This window comes from Lissotriton vulgaris, chromosome 4_1 (assembly GCF_964263255.1).
Source record: "Lissotriton vulgaris chromosome 4_1, aLisVul1.2, whole genome shotgun sequence".
Lineage (NCBI taxonomy): Eukaryota > Metazoa > Chordata > Amphibia > Caudata > Salamandridae > Lissotriton > Lissotriton vulgaris.
The window spans coordinates 725,733,068-725,752,075 of NC_141691.1; the positions used below are offsets into that span (position 1 = coordinate 725,733,068).

General features: G+C 41.3%; 1 protein-coding gene across 2 annotated transcripts in view; it reads left to right on the top strand.

The window, feature by feature from the left end:
• The window catches only part of CAGE1 (cancer antigen 1), a 1,013,025-nt gene that overhangs the window by 865,864 nt on the left and 128,153 nt on the right, over positions 1 to 19,008 (top strand). Inside the window, exon 3 of one of the 2 annotated variants that reach the window (XR_015310030.1) lies at positions 1,086 to 2,510. The exons of the other annotated variant lie outside the window; for it this stretch is intronic. The gene's annotated coding sequence lies outside the window, so the exon portion shown is untranslated. Of the gene's footprint in view, positions 1 to 1,085; positions 2,511 to 19,008 lie in introns of those variants that run through there. 2 annotated transcript variants of the gene reach the window in all.

Here is a 19,008-nt window from a genome sequence, read left to right on the forward strand (position 1 = left end):
TTGTCCTTGGTTATGTCCAGTTGATAAATCAATGGTGGAAAAAATGGGATACTTTAGGAGACTTTTGCAGATGAAATGTTCCTTCACATATATGTTGGAGTATACCATCTGGAAAACTCAAAATCAGGCCCAGCTCATGACTCATTAGGAAAATGTAGAAATTAATTAAGGTGTAATCTTTTGGATATTGTGAATTACATTTGAATCTTTGAAGTAGAAATGATATAAGAATCCATGTATATAGTATTTACTGTGATGTTGTACCCATTGTTGCCTAAAGTGAAAGCCAGCATATTTTGTAAAACAATTTCGCAATGGGTAAACACATTTGAAATAACTTGAGATGTTTAGGAGTCAAATATGAAACTGTTTTTGCTCTTTACTAAAGTGATTTAGACATGTATCAAGATTTATGTATTTACTTATGCTGTAGAACTCATTTGTCAATCCACTACAAATATATTTCGTAATTTCTTCTACAGCATGGATATATAAATAGTGTGTGATACATTGATAAGCTACTTCAATACTGAATGCAAATCATATTTTTTACATTTGAAAAATACTTTAGTTATTTGAAGTTAGTGTTGCCATTGTGAAATGCCCAAATAAAGGAAACAGGCTTTCAGTTTATACTAATATGGGTAGAACATTGTGGTGTTTGTTGACACACATTAATTCATATTTTACTTTGTGTGAATGAAAATTATACAGTTTTTTTCGCCTTGTACACACACTGTACAAAGGTTTTTATTTATATCCTTTTTTGGTGACATAAGGTCACTATTCTAAACAACAGAGATCAAGCTTTCAGAGGTGTGCTAAATAGTTCCTGGAAAGAACTAATAATGGATTAGAGACAAGATCTTAAATGATATAGGGGCTATCATTGGGAATTACAAAACTATGCCCAAATGGTATCCGAAGATGTCTCCTACATATATGAGATAATGATAATAAACAACCAAAGTTTGAGAACCTCGAAACAGGTGATATATAAAAACTTGGAAAAATTTTTACTATCAAAGTTCATGATCAGTTGTATTTACACAGATTCAATAAAACTATTGTATATGTCTTTTCAGTATCATCAAGAGCAGGTGAAGAAGAATTTGGCCACTTAGGTGGGTAAACAGCGGGCCACTGTGGTTCAGCTGATGAGACCACGACACTGAGGGACACAGTGGCACAGAATGCCTGTGGACTGGCACGGAGGCCACCAGCTCTACATCATCTTCAGAGGCCTCCCCAAGCGACCAGTCCCTAGTGATGGTGGGCCATACAGCAACTGTTCCACCTGCATCCTTGCCCCCAAGAGCCAACACCACCCTCCCTCTTGCTCCCCCAGTTGGCAAAACCCACCCCATAAAAGGGCTGCAGTCTCCTTCGCTCAGGCACTTCACCCCCCCCATCTACCCCCTGTCCCCCCGGCTGCACTGAGTAAGGAGGCTATTGACCTCTTACGCAGCATCACTATAGCCCAGACTGCACTCCTGAATGCCATCCAGGACCTTAGTTGCCACATGCAGCAAATGATAGCATACCTGAAGGTATTCATAGTTCTATGCCTGGCCTGCAGAGATCATTTGCAGGACTAGCCCCCTCACTGACCCCACTGTACCAAACAGTCCAACCTTGTGCACCAACTAAGGCCCCCTCCCTATCCCAGGCCCCTTCCCCATCCCAATTGCCAGCCCTGTCCCAGGCACACGTACTCCTTTGCCTGCACCCACTTCAACAGATACAAGCAGCACACCCACACATAAACCCACAAAGAAACAGAAGCACACACCCAAACAACATACAGATACCACAACCACCAGCACACAGTTCAGCACCACACCCACAACCACCACCAAACCCACAACTACCACTACAGTCACAAGCACTACCAAACTCACCACAAGCACCACACCCACCACCACACCTGCATGCACCCAAACATCTACAAGCTCACCCAACAGCACCACACCCATCACCACACCGACAGGCACCACCGCATCCACAAGCACCACAAGTACACCAACCACCTCAGCAGCACACTCATCCAAACACACCTACATGCAAAACAACACCCACCAAACACAAATGCACACACTCACCCGACTAACATATACCTCCCAAGAAACACAAAACCAAACATAGTCAACATACACCAGACCCACATGCAACTGCAAAACCAGCAGACACACGCACATCACCTCTCTCTACCTCCCAAACCCAATCCTCTCCCACCCATCCTGCCCTTGCTCCTTGTTCCGATTTTTTACTTGCTATGGCTTGCATCCCTTCCAAACCCAAACACACCCCTCCCAAACCCAAACTCACCCCTCACATGAAATATCATTGAGGTGCCTGCTCTATGCCTACTAGATGCCCTTCCTGAGGAGGTTCCCCTTGGCAGTTACATCCTGCCATTAATTTTCACTTGCAATCGCTATGACTAAAATGTGAAGTACATATTTGTATTTACCATAATAACAGAAAATACATCAGATTTTTTTAATGTCTACTTTGTTAAGTGCATACACTTGTTAAAATTGTACATGATGGTAATTTGAAGTTAGGTGGAATGATTAATCATGATAATCGACACTTGCACCAACAAATAGATGTTTTAATTTTTTTGGAGTGTTAATACAGGTGTGTTTATTTCAACCTGATAAATGATAAGAATAAACACATTTGCATTACACCTTAAAAAATAATGTGACAATTTAAGTTTGATAAATTAAAGAAAGTGCACTAGACAAGGGGAAATGTTACATGGGGTAATATGTTAACTGACTAAAGTTTGTTACTGACACTGATTTTACTGGTATTTAAAAAGTAAACATTACACCTTGTCTAGTGCAGTTTCTACATTATGTTACATGTGCCATCCCAATTATGTTTATTTGAACACACCTATTACATTTATTTGATTGATGTCCTTTTATATGTAAGTGTCCATTTTTTTTAAGGCAGCTTGCACCAAGTTTATAAAGACATTATAATCATACATGTGTATTTCTTTAAATTTCTTAAACATCAGTATTACACACACATGCATTGCACAATAGTATGCTATTGCATGTAAGAGAGTTTTAAAAATGCACAAACCCAGAGCAAATGTTAACAGAGAAGTGAAAAGGGAACAGGAAAAAAATAGGAGTTTACCTTTGATTCTGGCCACAGAGGGGTTGATTTGCTTCGTGGTCAAGCAGCTGGAGATTGGTTTACATGGCGGAAATGTGAAAGTGATAAAAGGTGTGTCAATCTGACAATTCATGTGTGGAAGTTTTGCCAGCCACAGTTGCATCGGTGGGAATTCACATCATAATTTGGCCCAGCGGGCAAAGTGGCTGTACTCCCTCTGACAGCTGCTTTTTCCGCGGATGAGAAATTCTGAGGCCAGGGTGGCACTCCTACGGTCTTTTGTTCGTGGACTCGCCAACATCTAAATAGAGTGGCCGGACCGCCCAGTAGGTGGTCAGATAATCTGATGGAAAAGTGCTCGCAGGACCATTACCACCAAGATCTGAATCAGGCCTTAAGTCCCAACGTATAAATCTTCACCAAACCTTTGTCCAGTGGCTCCCCAAGGATGATGCGCTCTTTCTCTGACACCACTGGCTGCCTTGACCCGCTGAACTTTAGCTTTTCATACATTTTCTTCCAAAATCTTTTTAAGTCCGAAGGTAAGCAGAGAAGAGCACAATTGATTTCATGTATCTGAACCACACTCGATCGCTATCGGACATAACTTTCGACTTTGCCCTGGTCTCACACAAATAGATGTGCCACTTTGATCTTTTAGGTGCTATTTTTCACTTTAAACTTAAAATATGTGCAAGTCCTGTTCTGCTGATTAGATATTCATTCTTTTTATTTTAAAAAATTTATTACAATTTGTTCTATTTTTCTAACTAAGTGTGGGAGTTTTCTTTTATTGTGTTTTCACTTTACTACTGCTTAAGTGCTGCATAAATACTAAACACATTGGGCCCGATTCACAAAGGTAAACTGAGATGAAAGTCTAACTTTAAAACTTTCAATATTCACAAAGGGCATTTATGAGTAGCAAAGTAAGACTTGTGTCTCAGTTAAACTTAAGTTAAACTTAAGTTTTGGTCTTAAGTTTAACTGAGACCAAAACTGAGACAAAAGTCTAACTTAACTACTCGTAAATGCCCTTTGTGAATACCGAAAGTCGTAAAGTTAGACTTTCATCTCAGTTTACCTTTGTGAATTGGGCCCTTTGCCTCTAAGTTAAGCCTGACTGCTTTTGTGAAAAGATATTTTATGGTTAAGCAAAGGTTAATGTAGTGACTTTTTATAATTAACCCTGACATGGATTGTGGCTGTTGCTTGAGTAGGGTTTCACCACCCCCATTAACCAACAACCCAGTTTCTCACAAGATGGCTTTAAATGATTTGTGAGTTTCATCAGTTTCTATCATCTGAAATTCAGTGAATGAGACACATGGAGATAGTAGAGTAAGTAGAGAGTGATAGCAGCTATTTATCTTAGGTTTTCAGATTGTCATTCTTTTTTAATCAAAGGATAGCATTATCCCCCATTGGTGCAACTCAAATAAGTGAGTCTTTAAATTGTTCATAAAGAAATGGCTGTTGATACAAAGAGCAACAATCGAAAGTACATCCTTTTTTTTTTGCTTCCAAAGTTACAGAATGACAAGCATAGCTTGAGAACCACAGTGCATACTGCACCATGGAAGGCAAAGCATAAATATAGAACAGGGCAAAAATACCATGTACTATCCAAACAAACACATAGAGTACTTTGAAGTGGGCCCTAGGGAACAAGGGAAGTCACTTACACATAGGGATTGTACTGAGATTTCAATTTGGATCAGCAGTAACCTACCTGTCAAATACTTGGGAAGCCCCAAGTAAGGTGCATTTCTGTGTTAAGATAAGGTCCACAATTGCTGTAATTGTGGAGTAGTAGCAGTAGACAACATTTTAGTATGGATAGGCATATGGAAGGCATGTACGCTAAACAGCATTGATGGGTAACCACTAAAGGTCACCAATGCCCACAACTAGACATGTCAATGTTGTCCATATTTAGTTTGACCTAATAGCTGCCTATCAAGTTCTTATCATGCAGTATTTGAATTGCTTATAAGTGACTCTCAACCTCCCTTGAAGGTTCACAGAAAAGTGGATTCCAAAGTAATAAACCAGCCAAGGCAAAAGCAGACCATAAACTTTGAACAGGCTGGAATACCGTTCTACATCTCAGGGAGCTTCCTTATGGGATTGGATGACCATATAGAGGAAAGTGAGACTACCTGACTCGAGTTAGACACATAGAATTCAAACCGCGTCTGCACAATCTACCTCCCATAGGCAATATGGCCAAAGATGAGAAAAAACACTGACAAATTGAGTACTATTAAAGTAGGAACACCACTGCTATTAGCCACTACTGTGAAGTAATTCAGCCCATGGGTCATGACAGACTTGGCGGGCCTCCCATTGTCACTCTGTGGCAGCTCACCACTTTTGAAGCAATGGACTGTGCTGCTGGCTAACATTACTCCATCAGTATGGCGGGATTGCACCGAGCCTGTTTAGATTTCACAGTTGTGCTGGTGTTGCCCTAATGGCAAATTGCAGACAGAGGGATTCTGTCATGGGACGCATTCAACATTCTACTATTCCAGTAGTTTTTGGATGGATGCTAGCATCATACACCTGGTGCGTTTTGCACTCCCTTTCAGACTATGATCTGTTGCCAATTATTCCATTGCAGCAGAACATTGTTCCTGAGCACCTTTTCAGTAAAGTCAGATTTTTTGTTGTTGCTTTCTCTGTTTCCTATTTATTTTGTCTTTTTTAATTTATTATCTGGTGGGTTATTAAATTCAGTAAGTGAATTATTTCAATATGGCAGGGAGGAGAAATCCACACTTTGCTGAGGGAGAATTTGCACTTATGGTGGACTTAATTATTAGAGTAGACCCACAATGTTTTGGCGCACAGGTACCAAACAAAACAATGGCTCATAAAAGGCAAATATGGGCCAGAATAGTTGAGTAGAGTATTTCCCTGGCCTCCAAACGTCACCTAAAGGCCCAGAGACATGGTGGTGGTTCTCCTAGCAACTTCCCTACACCCTTTGCAACTTTATCCCTGGGAGAAGAAGGCCTTGCAAATCCTACATCCCCAAAGCTTGACAGGAATCCCTGGTAGAGTGGAGAATGGTAAGTTATCACTAAATCTAAAAGTCCTTTTTGGTTTTAATTTATCAGTTGCTAATTTTTTATGCACCTTTTTTAAACATCTCAACCCCTATATAAATGTATTTGTTATAATTTTTGAGGGAAATTTGTAGCATTGTTGTTTCTCTCATTTTACACATTGTTAATATGTGTCTTGTTCTTCACGTTTAATTTTTGTTTTTTGCTTTGTTTTCTTGTATTTTTTAATATATTTTGCTGTATTTAAGATTGCAGGTTTCAATCTCCACTTAATTGCCCATGATGTTAAAGGGCTTGTAAGTGTTTTTTCACCTAATAACAGATTTCATATATGTGTTTCATAATGTAAATATCTGTTCATTTTCACTGCACATATTTTACCAGGTATGCTCAACTTACAATTTGCAAGTGTTGTTAATGTTTGATGGAAATGATTACAACCCCCATGATGTCTTATTTTTGTTTTGTTGCAATGTTATTTTTATCATTCTCCCTTATCTTTCATATTTTCACATATGTAAAAGTGTTATGTATTTATCAATCTCTATTTTATGCTATGTTTTCAAATGGCATTTCATTTTTTTGTGTAATGTTGTATATTGTCACTTTCTTGTTATTTTATTGAATTGATGTTGTTTCGCAAATCAAATTATGTTAACTTTTAGTGTATGTTATGTTGTATGTTGAATATAGGTTTTTTGATAGTAAATGTATTTTGCAATGTTTATATGATGACCAATGCTATTTATCTTTCTACGTTTAATTTTCTGAATTTTACCCTGCTAGGCCTTGGATTATGTATTTCACATTTCTCCTCTCTAATGTATTGTGTTGAATGTTTGCTAAATTTATTGTATATTTACTAATTATTTTCTTACATTTCAGGGCATAATTTTACCTCTTTTTTTTAGAATTAGTTTTGTGTGTAATTTAAACTGTTCTTGTAATTTATCATGATATCACTGAAAGGTATATTAATTATATGAATTTGTTTTTCTTCCTCGTAGGTTGCTTCATTTTTTAATACAAATATATTTGGTGTATCATCCATATTTTTAAAATATGTTTTATTTTATTTTATAATAGGTTCGACACCCAGAATACGTGGACATCCATCTGCCACTGCTACTGACAATACCTTCACTCCAGACCAAGACCAAGCATTCAGTGAGGAATCCACTCCTGCAAGTCCTGATGATGAGGAGCAGGCTGGTCCATTTGGTCTGCCTGGGGCAGACATCTACAGTGAGTCTCACTCAGCCCAGACCCACACCTCCCACTCCTGCTGTTACCACACCTCAGCCTCTGGATATCTCTGCTTCCTGTGTCCAAAGCAACATTACCCAATCTTGTGCTCCTCCTCCCCCAGTCCTGGCAGCTGTTGATCAAGCACCACCAAAACCTCCAGTTCAGCCAGAAATCAGTGGGATGGGGCACACTGGGTCAAGGGTCGTGGGAGGGAATCTGTGGTCCAGCAAAGCGAGGCCACTGGGTTCAATGTCACCCAGGCCACCATTAACCAAGTCTTGGGATCCCTCAATCAGTCCCATGCCATGATGGGCCAGGTCCTTACAGAGCTCCTGGAGGTGAATAGGTGCAGAGGGAGTACAATGTTCAGATGGAAAGTCTCGACTCAAATTTGGGCTCCCTTACTGAGGTGCTGCATGATAGTTTTACCCACTGTGTGGGCTTTTCCAGCAACATCTTCCCCTTTCTGTGGCCCAACAACATCTGGGCCTCCTGTATATGCCTCAGCCACAGAAAGGGAGGCCCTACCACAAGAGCAAACACCTGCACCCACCTCAGTCCCTTCAACTGTGGATACACCAGTCCCCTTCAGGAGGGGCGTTCATCCTGAGCACCAAGAGCGAAAGGCAGGCCTTCCACCACCACCAGCAAGAGACACATAACCTAATTTCCTCCAGTGTGTGACTACCATTCCCTTGGTGGACTATTTTCTGGACACATTTACCTTTTGGATGCCAGTTGTATTTTGTTCATTAGATTTCTAACAATTTTGGCCCTTCAATAATAGTTTCATTCACCGTGTTTGACTTTTTATATTTTTTGCTTAGTTTCCATCCTGATTTATTTCATTTTGGTTAATGAAATGTAAAAATAAATTCGAAGGCTGGTGTTGTATTTCTTTTCTTAATTATTTCCCTTTTTTTGTTCCATCATACATTTCAAAAAGTTAAACTTAAAAAAGATTGTTTATGCATAAATAAATTCCATGTTGGTAATGTTTTTATTTATTTTTAAAATAAAAAAAGATCACAAACCACAAATCAAAAACTAGTATTTGATTAAATTGGAATAAAGATTTGTTTTTAATATTTTTCTACTACATAGAACGCATGCATAATCCAAAAACGTCATGCTATATTTTCATTTACAGTTCCAGACCACACCACCATGGTAGAACAGGCTATAATTTAACAAATCAGATTTAAATAGGCTAACTATTATTGGTTTATGTCATCAGCTGGAGCCAGATCTTCTGCCTCACAACAGAAAACCCACATCAATAACGCAAGTAGTGAAAATAATTGCACTACTCCATTTGTGGCCGCAGTATCATTCCAATACACTTTTGCAGTATCTGGTGGAATGTCACAACCAACTTTCAGTGGTGTGCTACAAGACGTTCTTCCTTCAGTGATGAGGCACATCAACAGCTTCATACAATTACCATAAAAAGTGGATTTTGCCTATGTGAAGGGAGATATGTATGCTTTTGGTCCCCTACCACATGTGGCTAGAGCAATTTAAGCAGCACATATTGCCCTGGTGGATGGCAAGTCTAATGCAATCTTAAAAAAGTACAATTCAATCACTGATAATATTATCTTTGTACAAAGTATGTACATCCAAAGTGTGTGTGCCTTTCACGGAGTCAATCCATGTTCCCTGTATACTGCACTACAGCAGCATAAAACTGCAAATGTCACAAGTTTGAAATGTCCAAATGAAAATGATATGGTGAAGGAACCTAAAACAGATGAAAACAAACATGTTTTATTTGTATAACATTAAAAACTAGACACTTACAAATGACACATTTTGAAGACACATCTTTTAAAAACAATCCTAGATTAACAATGTAAATAAACATTTTTCACCTGGATTTACCTTCTCTTGCCCTTTCTAACAAAAAGTCTAGCACAGACTTTTATTCTCATTAGATTAAATGTTGGTTTTAAATGTAAAGTTATAATATATGAATATATACTTACTCTCCTGTGAAGAAGTTGTCAATTGAATCTTGATGTAAGTCTATTCCTTGCTCTTCATCATTTGGCATTTCATCATCCTCACCCAGTGGCTGACCATAGTTTCCTTCCTCTGCCATATACAGGATGTTTACGGATGAACTCTCCCCTTGGCACAGACAGCTGCACTTGGCTATTTCCACATTGAAGATCGAAATCATTAACTTTTCTAATCCAATCGTTTCCCTGTCAATGTGGAAAAAAACTATAAAAAACCAAATCACTCTAGTGTCATTCGAGAGAGATGTTGCTCGTCTCCCCAAAAAAACACTCCTTGCAGCTTTGAATGACTCTTATATTAAGGGAAAACCGCAACCATACTTTTACTATCCTCGTCAATCACAGACTCGCAATAAAATCATGTATATGAGGTTGCTAGCCCTCCCAATTCACGACTTTAACCCGCTGTGGGCTCGGAGGAATGGCCAACTAACATGTATCCTTATGAATTTTGGCTACATTTGGTATGTTGTTGCCCTCATCTTGCCAATGATCGCCGACGCCTACTGGTTCCAGTTATTCGGGAAAAGTAACTGAGACATTGCAGGGAAGCATTGGATCTGTGCTTCTGTAACAACTCAGCCCAAGTTCTAGCAAGTGTTACACAAAAAGGGGGTTGAACCCATGCAGTCACGGGGACCTGGGTGCTACGTTATACATATAAGAGGGGTCCCCGTAAGGATAGTGTATTGTAATAGACATACACTAAGATGAAATTACTCAAGATATCAATTAGACAAACATAAAAAATTGGAATTGGTATATCTAATTTATTACCAAAAACACAGCGTAAGATCTGATAACAATTAATGAATCAACTTATGCAAATTAACAAGCCCCAAGAAGAAGAGGAAAGGTAGTGCTCTAGGGAGTGAAAAGGAATAAGGAATGTTGACACAGTATTAAAAAGGATAACATCCAAATTGGTAACAGTACAAATCAATTACAATACAAATGCCAAAAAAATTATAAGGCAAATTTCACTCATAGTCAATAAATCATATTCAACGGTCACAGCTTATTGCTTAGTGGATCGGGGGTGTGCCGGGATCTCAAGGAAGGAAAAGTCGACGTTTCGACCCCTATTGGTAGGCTAAATATAGTCCTTAAGCGGGGTCTTCATCAGGACGTCACACTGGAGAAGAGGGGGGAGGGGCAGATCATGGAGTACGGCCCAGCCGGGCTCTGTACAGGATATGGCCGCCACACCAGAAAGTAGTGGTCAGTCCAACGAGGTAGAAACCTCAACTATAACTGCTGTGCTCCTGCCTGTCAGCCACGTCTTGATACGATGCAAGGGAATAATTAATAAATATGGCGCTGCTTCTGTCTCCAATATTAAAAAAAAATGAGGCGTGAAGCCTAATTGAGACATTTACTGGATCTCCGTAATGCAAGAAAAAGAACCACGGACAGAATCAGAGCGGGATTGCACAGCCGGTGCTCGCGTGTTGATTAGACAATGAGGCGTGAAGGCTATTACTGGATCTCCGTCATGCAAGAGGAACGGAGTTGAAAAACACGGACTGAATCAGGGCAGGAATGCAACTCCGGCCTTCGCGTATCAAATATTAGTTAAAGGCGGGTAGTGCCGCTTCAAAAAGCGCGGTTTGAACTCAGGCGCTGACGTGTGAATCGGAACGGTAGGCAGCGTAGACTGAATCGGTATGTCCACGAACTCCGCGCGGAGTTCGTGGACATACCGATTCAGTCTACGCTGCCTACCGTTCCGATTCACACGTCAGCGCCTGAGTTCAAACCGCGCTTTTTGAAGCGGCACTACCCGCCTTTAACTAATATTTGATACGCGAAGGCCGGAGTTGCATTCCTGCCCTGATTCAGTCCGTGTTTTTCAACTCCGTTCCTCTTGCATGACGGAGATCCAGTAATAGCCTTCACGCCTCATTGTCTAATCAACACGCGAGCACCGGCGGTGCAATCCCGCTCTGATTCTGTCCGTGGTTCTTTTTCTTGCATTACGGAGATCCAGTAAATGTCTCAATTAGGCTTCACGCCTCATTTTTTTTTAATATTGGAGACAGAAGCAGCGCCATATTTATTAATTATTCCCTTGCATCGTATCAAGACGTGGCTGACAGGCAGGAGCACAGCAGTTATAGTTGAGGTTTCTACCTCGTTGGACTGACCACTACTTTCTGGTGTGGCGGCCATATCCTGTACAGAGCCCGGCTGGGCCGTACTCCATGATCTGCCCCTCCCCCCTCTTCTCCAGTGTGACGTCCTGATGAAGACCCCGCACTACCTTTCCTCTTCTTCTTGGGGCTTGTTAATTTGCATAAGTTGATTCATTAATTGTTATCAGATCTTACGCTGTGTTTTTGGTAATAAATTAGATATACCAATTCCAAGTTCTAGCAAGAGCTGGGAAGTTTGTTAATATTATTTTAACTGCACTGCACAACGCCCAGTCCTAAGAAACTGACAAGCTCCACTCTCATTGCATAAATTAATGTCGATGGAAGCTACACTTTCAGCAATAAGTATTGTGTCACCCTTTGTTATTGTCTTTTGCTTTTCATATTATACACCTTCTCTTGATCAAATGTCCACTTGTGATGCTGCCCTTTGGACTACAAATGCATCTGCATTTCCAGATCTATAAATGTGTACATAACCTTTACTAATTTTACCTATTTTTAATATTTTACTGTGTATCAATATGTCGCTAGTATGTTACGGTTTTAATTAACTATATAGGATGTTCCATTGCAGGTCGATGTTATGTAACATGCAGCATGCCATTGTGATTTTGCACACCTTATTGGGTGAGTAGATGAGGGCTCCACTAGTCTAATCCAGACATCAAAACCTGGCCTTTAGGAGCCCAAAAGCCCGCACCACTGGCCTTCGTGTCCTTCCTTGAACCTCATTGAAGCTGAGTCTCCAATATGAGAAACAATAAAAAAAAGGAGCCAAAAATGTACATACCATTTTTGATCATTAAACTTCAAATTAACAAAAACATGTATTGACAGATTGTACTTACCAACAAGCCACGCCCTCTCAGGGGATGTATGACGGTACAACGCGTGCTTTCACAACACGTACCGTTACGACGCAGGATTTACAATGCAAGTCGTTACAACGACTTGCGTTGGGGGCGCTGGATAGTGAATAGTTTAATTTACTATTCCAACACCAGTCCCTGTGGATAGTAGGGAAGGTGTTGGATAGTAAATTAAACTATTTCCTATCCTAGAGCGCCCTCCAGCGAAAGTCGTTGTAACGACTTTCGTGTAAAACTTGCGTGGTAATGGTACCGCGTTGTAAAACATTCGTTGTGAAGGATGTTCCCCCCTCTCAGGTCCAAGTTGTGACATTTGCAAGGGTATGCTGCTATTCTGTAGTACAAAGGAATCATGTGTTGATCCGGGAAAACATGCACACATGCTTGTGATGTGCAAATGGTAAGCACACAACTTGTATATTGATTGAATGGAAGTTTTTTTCCTATGCAGTATATTTGTTCACTGTTGTTTGGTGGCACTAAGACAATATGTGAGCCATCACTAGCTCCAACCTCATGTGGTAGGTGACCCAAAGCATAAAAATCTCCCTTCACAATGGAAAATCCTTGTTTCATGTAAACTGTATGAAGCTGTTGATGTTTCTCAACATTGAAGACTTCTTGTAGCACACCACTGAAAGTTTGTTATAACATTCCTTCAGACACTGCAACAGTGTATTGGAATCATCTTGTGCCCATAAAATGGAGTACTGTAATTAATTTCACTATTGGTGTTATTGCTGTTGGAATCCTATTGTGAGGCAGAAGACCAGTATGCTGTATGCTGTATGCTGGTGACAATTCAATAATAGTTTGCCTATTTAATCAAAATTGTTTGATGTTACCCTATTCTTTCATGGTGGCAACATCTGGAAATGGTTTCACAACTTGAGACTGTCGTCTTCTCACTCTCCCTGAGTTCATATGTCTGCATTTAAAAGTTAAAAAATTGCTATAAATATAACAAGCATATTTTTTAAATCAAACACACATTTCATTTCATTTTCAAGAATATATTTTGATTCATGACATAATTTAACATATTTATTTCTGATTATTTTGTTATTTTATTTTTGACATGTCTTATTTTTTTCGAAGAAATGGGTTTTGAAATATAAAGGTTCATCAAAAAATGTGTCAACTGAAGTGTAAACAAAAATGCGCAACTATCTCATTTAAACATAGTAAAGCCCTACATAATACGTTTTTTGGAACAACATATAAATAGCATTAGCATTTTGTATATGTAAACAAACTACCCCCCATTTTGAGTGTTGGTGACGCACTTAACATTCACAAACACATCATTTAACAGTTTAAAATGTCAGAAGTCTGACCTCGCTATCAGGACATTTCCAATTAGCGGAAGTTGACCGGATAGTGGCTGTAAACCTCCATGACTGACACAGCCATAGGTTAACGTCAGTAACCAGTCAGTGGTCCAGTGATGTCCGCCGGGTGAGGAGCTCAGGCCGGGAGATCCTCTGACTGGGGGTTGGCTTTGGATTGATTTTGGCATTTGTCATGGGTTTTTCTCCCCCCTTCTGCCACCTACACCTCAGGGGAACTATGGAAAACTTTCCGGCGCTTCCTCCCACCTTGAGCAAATTTCGTTGTCCTGCTACTCGTCCTCAGAGCTTCCCGATGGACGCTAGCGGAGCCAACTTCAGCTTGGCCATTGCTCCGGTTGAGCTGCCTTTGCAGCGGAGAGGAGATGAGCTGGCGGATCACCCCTCCGTCACCTACCTTCTGGGCTCATCCATGGTTGCTTGGCATCCCGCAACGCCTTCCGGGACTGCTGCTGGGTTGCATGAGTCTTCTACCACCGACAAAGCAGCAAATGTGATTACAGCGACTCTGCCGCTCTGTACCCTGGAGCTTATCTTTCACTGCGAAACTGAGTGATCGCGCCCTCATGACCCCAAGCTTGTCTTTCCACAGTGAATCTGAGTGAGCACGCCCTCCGGACCCTGTGGCTGCGTTTCTTCTTCCGGGCCTGCTGTCTAGGCGCCCGAGCAGATTTCCCCTGTCTCTCCAGCATGCTGGGTCGGGATCTAATACCAGAGTGTTTTTCTGTGATTTTCCAGCCTTCCTCCCTCCCGATCCTGTGGCTGCCTCCCCCATCCAGTCCTGCAGCTTGAGGTTGGTTTTTCTTACGAATCTTGATTTGGGTTTCTGTGGATCTGTTGGCCCGCCATTTTGTGCTGAGGTTGCTGGTGATCGTGATTCAGGGTCCATCGTCTTGACTGCCGTCACCGTTTCCTCGATCGCTGCGCGCTGCTGGTCCACGCCTTGTGTCACCTGCCTGTCTTTTGCTTCTAGCTGACCTCCCTTGGGACACCTACACCCCCCTCCAGTCACTTATGGTCACTGTGAGGTGCCCATATTCGCCCCCTCATGCGGTCCCACTCCATTGCCGAGGTGATCCAACGCAGGGTGTGAACCTGGAACTGGTTTTTGTGACTACTTGACTCCAACCAGTGTGTGGGCTTGTTAACTTTGGCTTTTGTGTCCCCCCTGAGGTACTTTTCTTCCATTGCCAGTATGCCAGACCTGATTCACTTCCCAATTACCCTTGACTCTACCCCCTCCCCCACTACCTTCTATGACTTGTTTTTTTGTATATGTTATTTAATGCTTCAGTAACGAACGCAATAATGCAGAACTATATTTCTTGTAAATCGCCCTGATACCTCCGGGTCTAGCCAGTGCTATATAAAATTCTTCAAATAAAATAAATAAACGTTTGTGAAAGCAAAGTATGAAAGCCAATAGATGTGTCTGCTTCCGTTGATGACCTTGCACGCCATGTAGATGTACACCACGTGAAAAACAAGCTCACTTGCCCCATAACAGTGCCACCAAGAATACTTCCTCAACTTTTGCTGCTGTTTCTCACCTCTGCGAGCCACAATTCCAGGCAAAGCAGGAAACAGGGCCCCAAACGTCTTGCTAGAGGAGCTGGAGTTGCTGGCTGATAAGGTCCTGTCTCTGTACAGCAAGCTGTATGACTTACCAGAGGAACTGGTACCTGTTTTAAATGACTAACTTTTTTGTTTTTTAAATACATGCTTTAATGTCCCTTTTAGTTCCTGAGTAAAGTATAGTGATTGAAGTGAAGTTTCAGTTTTTTTTAATTACATAGAAAAATCATAGTATGTATTTTTGAACACATTTAAATTAGACATCACCACGAAATGTGTATGTGTTGTGTGTTTGATGCCCTTTTTTTGGTGTGTATTTTTATATAAGTGTTAATATCAGTGAATGTGATGTCAATGTACGCCATAATATATTTACACATATCAATGTCAATACCCGTAAATACGATGCCAATGTATGCCATGACAAATGTATGCATAATAATGAGAATGTTGGTAAATGCAATATTAATGACTGCCATGTTATATGTACACGTAGTAACAAGCTCATATCTTTGCTGTCAAATCCACCAAACACGCCCTGCGACCCAAACCCAAGCCTACCGATTGATAGGTCACAGGTGGGGTTACACTTAGCCCAAAGACATATGTGTGAAAAGGGAAATCCCAGAATGAACCCACAAATAGGTAGCTACACCACAAAAGGTCCAAGTAGATTGGCCCCAATAAAACACGTTCAGCCAAAGGGGCACGCATTCCCAAAACACCACAAAGCCAGATGCCACATGTAGTTAGAAACCCTCAGAACACAGAATGCGCACTACAGGCTGTGATCACGCGCTCTACATATAGGACATCTGGACACATAGACACTGACCAACATTAGGTTTCCACAAAGTCCAGCGCCACCTGTGCCCCCCTTAATCGGATGTTTGAATTTATGGTTCATGAATAGGCCAGGATTTACGTGCTCTACAAGAATGTGTTATCGGTTTATTGTACTTCAAGAAATGTAACTAATGCCGGCCAAAACCTCGGTACACCAAGGCAGCCTTCAGACATGCCTCTGTTACTTCTCTACTGACCACTGCATTTAATTAAACCAGCTTGTTCCTGTTTTGCCAAACGCCTCTAGTCTTTTCATTTTTTTGAGGGAAATTCATATACAAACAACATTTTGGCAAAATGTTGCTCAGATATACATTTCCGAGCAACTTTACCCACAAAGTCCCTAAAAATCATTACACATCCACTCCAATAAAACAACACACATACATACATGAAAATTAAAGTACTCTCCCCTGCAATGGGGGGTGGGGCAAAGTACCTACAAAATAACCCTAAGGAAACCTAACCTCACCATTCCCTAAAAGTTCTGCCTCCTCCTTCCAGTACCCCACTAAAAATGTCCGCGCATAGTAAAGTTACAGAATATACCTCTAAAAAGGAGGCTCAGGAATTTCCTGAAAACTGCATAACGATATGTGTTTTTTTCCAAGCTAACCTACAACCTAAAGCTCTTATCCAAACAGGTTTTTAATCGAGCTGCATGTGCACCATCCGTACAGCGGCCCGCCACCCCTTCAGCTGAAGCTCCCATAAGGACTTCAACGAGCCCCAGTTGCTCAAGAGCACAGACTATAAGCTGCCTTTACGGATATATTTTTACAAACACATTTTTTTTGCACTTAACCAAGCCAAGAGACCCTTGGGTGCCAGACGATAGACATCTCCCCTGGACACCATTTCAAGGCCTCTAAATTTTTTCAAAGTTATACATTTTTTCTTGTACACTTTCTGTCTAGCATAGGTGCTCTTGCGCCCCTACAAAGCCATAAATCTGCCTAGTTTAATGGAGCCTACCTACCTTGACATTCTTGCAGCGCTTGCATAGGGACCTCCCACACCTCACTAACACAGAACAAAGCGCTAGCATTCCTCCCGCATTACACAGCGCACTCTTACACAACACATGGAATCAGCACATGAGTACCATGGGCACCAAAAACCACGAACGGGCCGTGTTACATATGTTCGTTGATAGGCGAAGACAGGCTTTACTTACCCCAAGAGAGAGCCCCACAAAAAAGAAAAATGTCTCATCCACCTGTACCTATATAGAATTAGGGCCAATATACAGCCCAATAGAGTAGAACCCCATAGAGCAGTAGAAAACATCATCCGGTAGGAGACCTACCACACAGTACTATATCTTTTTATCGAACCTAGCAACATTCAAACTGAGCTAGACGTGCAGAAAGGGCACTCTAAGGGAGGACCATGTTAGCCCCTGATACTTTGTATAAAAGAGATTCATAGAAGTAGCAAACCTCCACACCAGTGCAAAATATGTCTGCTCCTACCTCTGTCTGTTGTTTCAGGATGGCTCTTAACATATTTGGGGCAGCCTTTCTTAATGTCAAATGGACCCCTGATATCGAATTCCAGTGCAGGGCCATTCACCTCAATGACGCTAGGGGAAATGGGTTCCATAGAGGGGTCCAAAAACCTTTTCTTAGGAGACCTCAACCTCCACTGGAATGAACCTAATGACCCGGCAATCAAACTCGTCAATAATCTCCTTGAGATTAGCGACCTCAAGCAACTTTGCCTCTCCCCTACCCACGCCAAAGGAGCTATCCTAGACTCAATCATCTCCAACCCAGATCTTACATCCCTATCCAACATCATCCCTATCGACTAGTCTGACCATTATCTCATTCTGTTCACAAAATCTCCTCCAGCCCCACCTGCCCCTATAAAAATAAATAAAGCTACAATCGTAGTTAGAATCTTTAAACAAATCCCTCCTGGCGCACTAGAACATCAACTCCAATCCCAACTAAGTCTCACCCCCCCCCCCACTTCAAATGCTAATGATCTCAAGGAGCATTTCAACAAAACTGTAAACGCTCTGTTAGAACAACTTGCCCCTTTGAAAACTAAAACATTAAAAAATGCCCCCTCTAAATCTTGGTTCACACTAGACCTTAATAAAGAAAGACTGGCGGAAAGAACACGAAGACAACACCCCTCCCCATTCCATCTTACCCTCCTTAGAACTGCGAGAGCTTCTCACAAAAAACACATCTTCTCAGAGAAAGCGTAATTCTTTCATCTTCAACTCTCTCGTGCCAAAAACAGACCTAGAGAGCTGTTCAACATCACTAGAAACCAAACCACCCCGGCACCCCTTAACCCGGTTGCCTCCACTAACAAATGCGAAGAAATTGCCACATTTTTCTGTGAAAAAATCGCAAAAATAGACCGCTCCTTCCTCAATACTCTACCCTCGCTCACCCCTCAACCACCCCTGATTACCGCACCTCTTTCACCTCACCCTTTGAACACTTCCCTGACCCCCTCTCCCCCGCTCCCTTCTCTTACCCCTCCAGAACCCATTTTTCTTCAGTTTAAAAATAACGCCTCATGGCATAATTTCCACCCTGTATCTGAACAGGAAGCCTTCAACATTTTAGCCAAAATTAAACCTTCCTCCCACACCAAAGATCCTCTCCCTTCCGCACTCATCCAAGATCTCAAAAATGTCATCGTCCCCTACTGGACCAACATCATCAACTCCTCCCCCTCAACAGGGAATGTACCCATCTCCC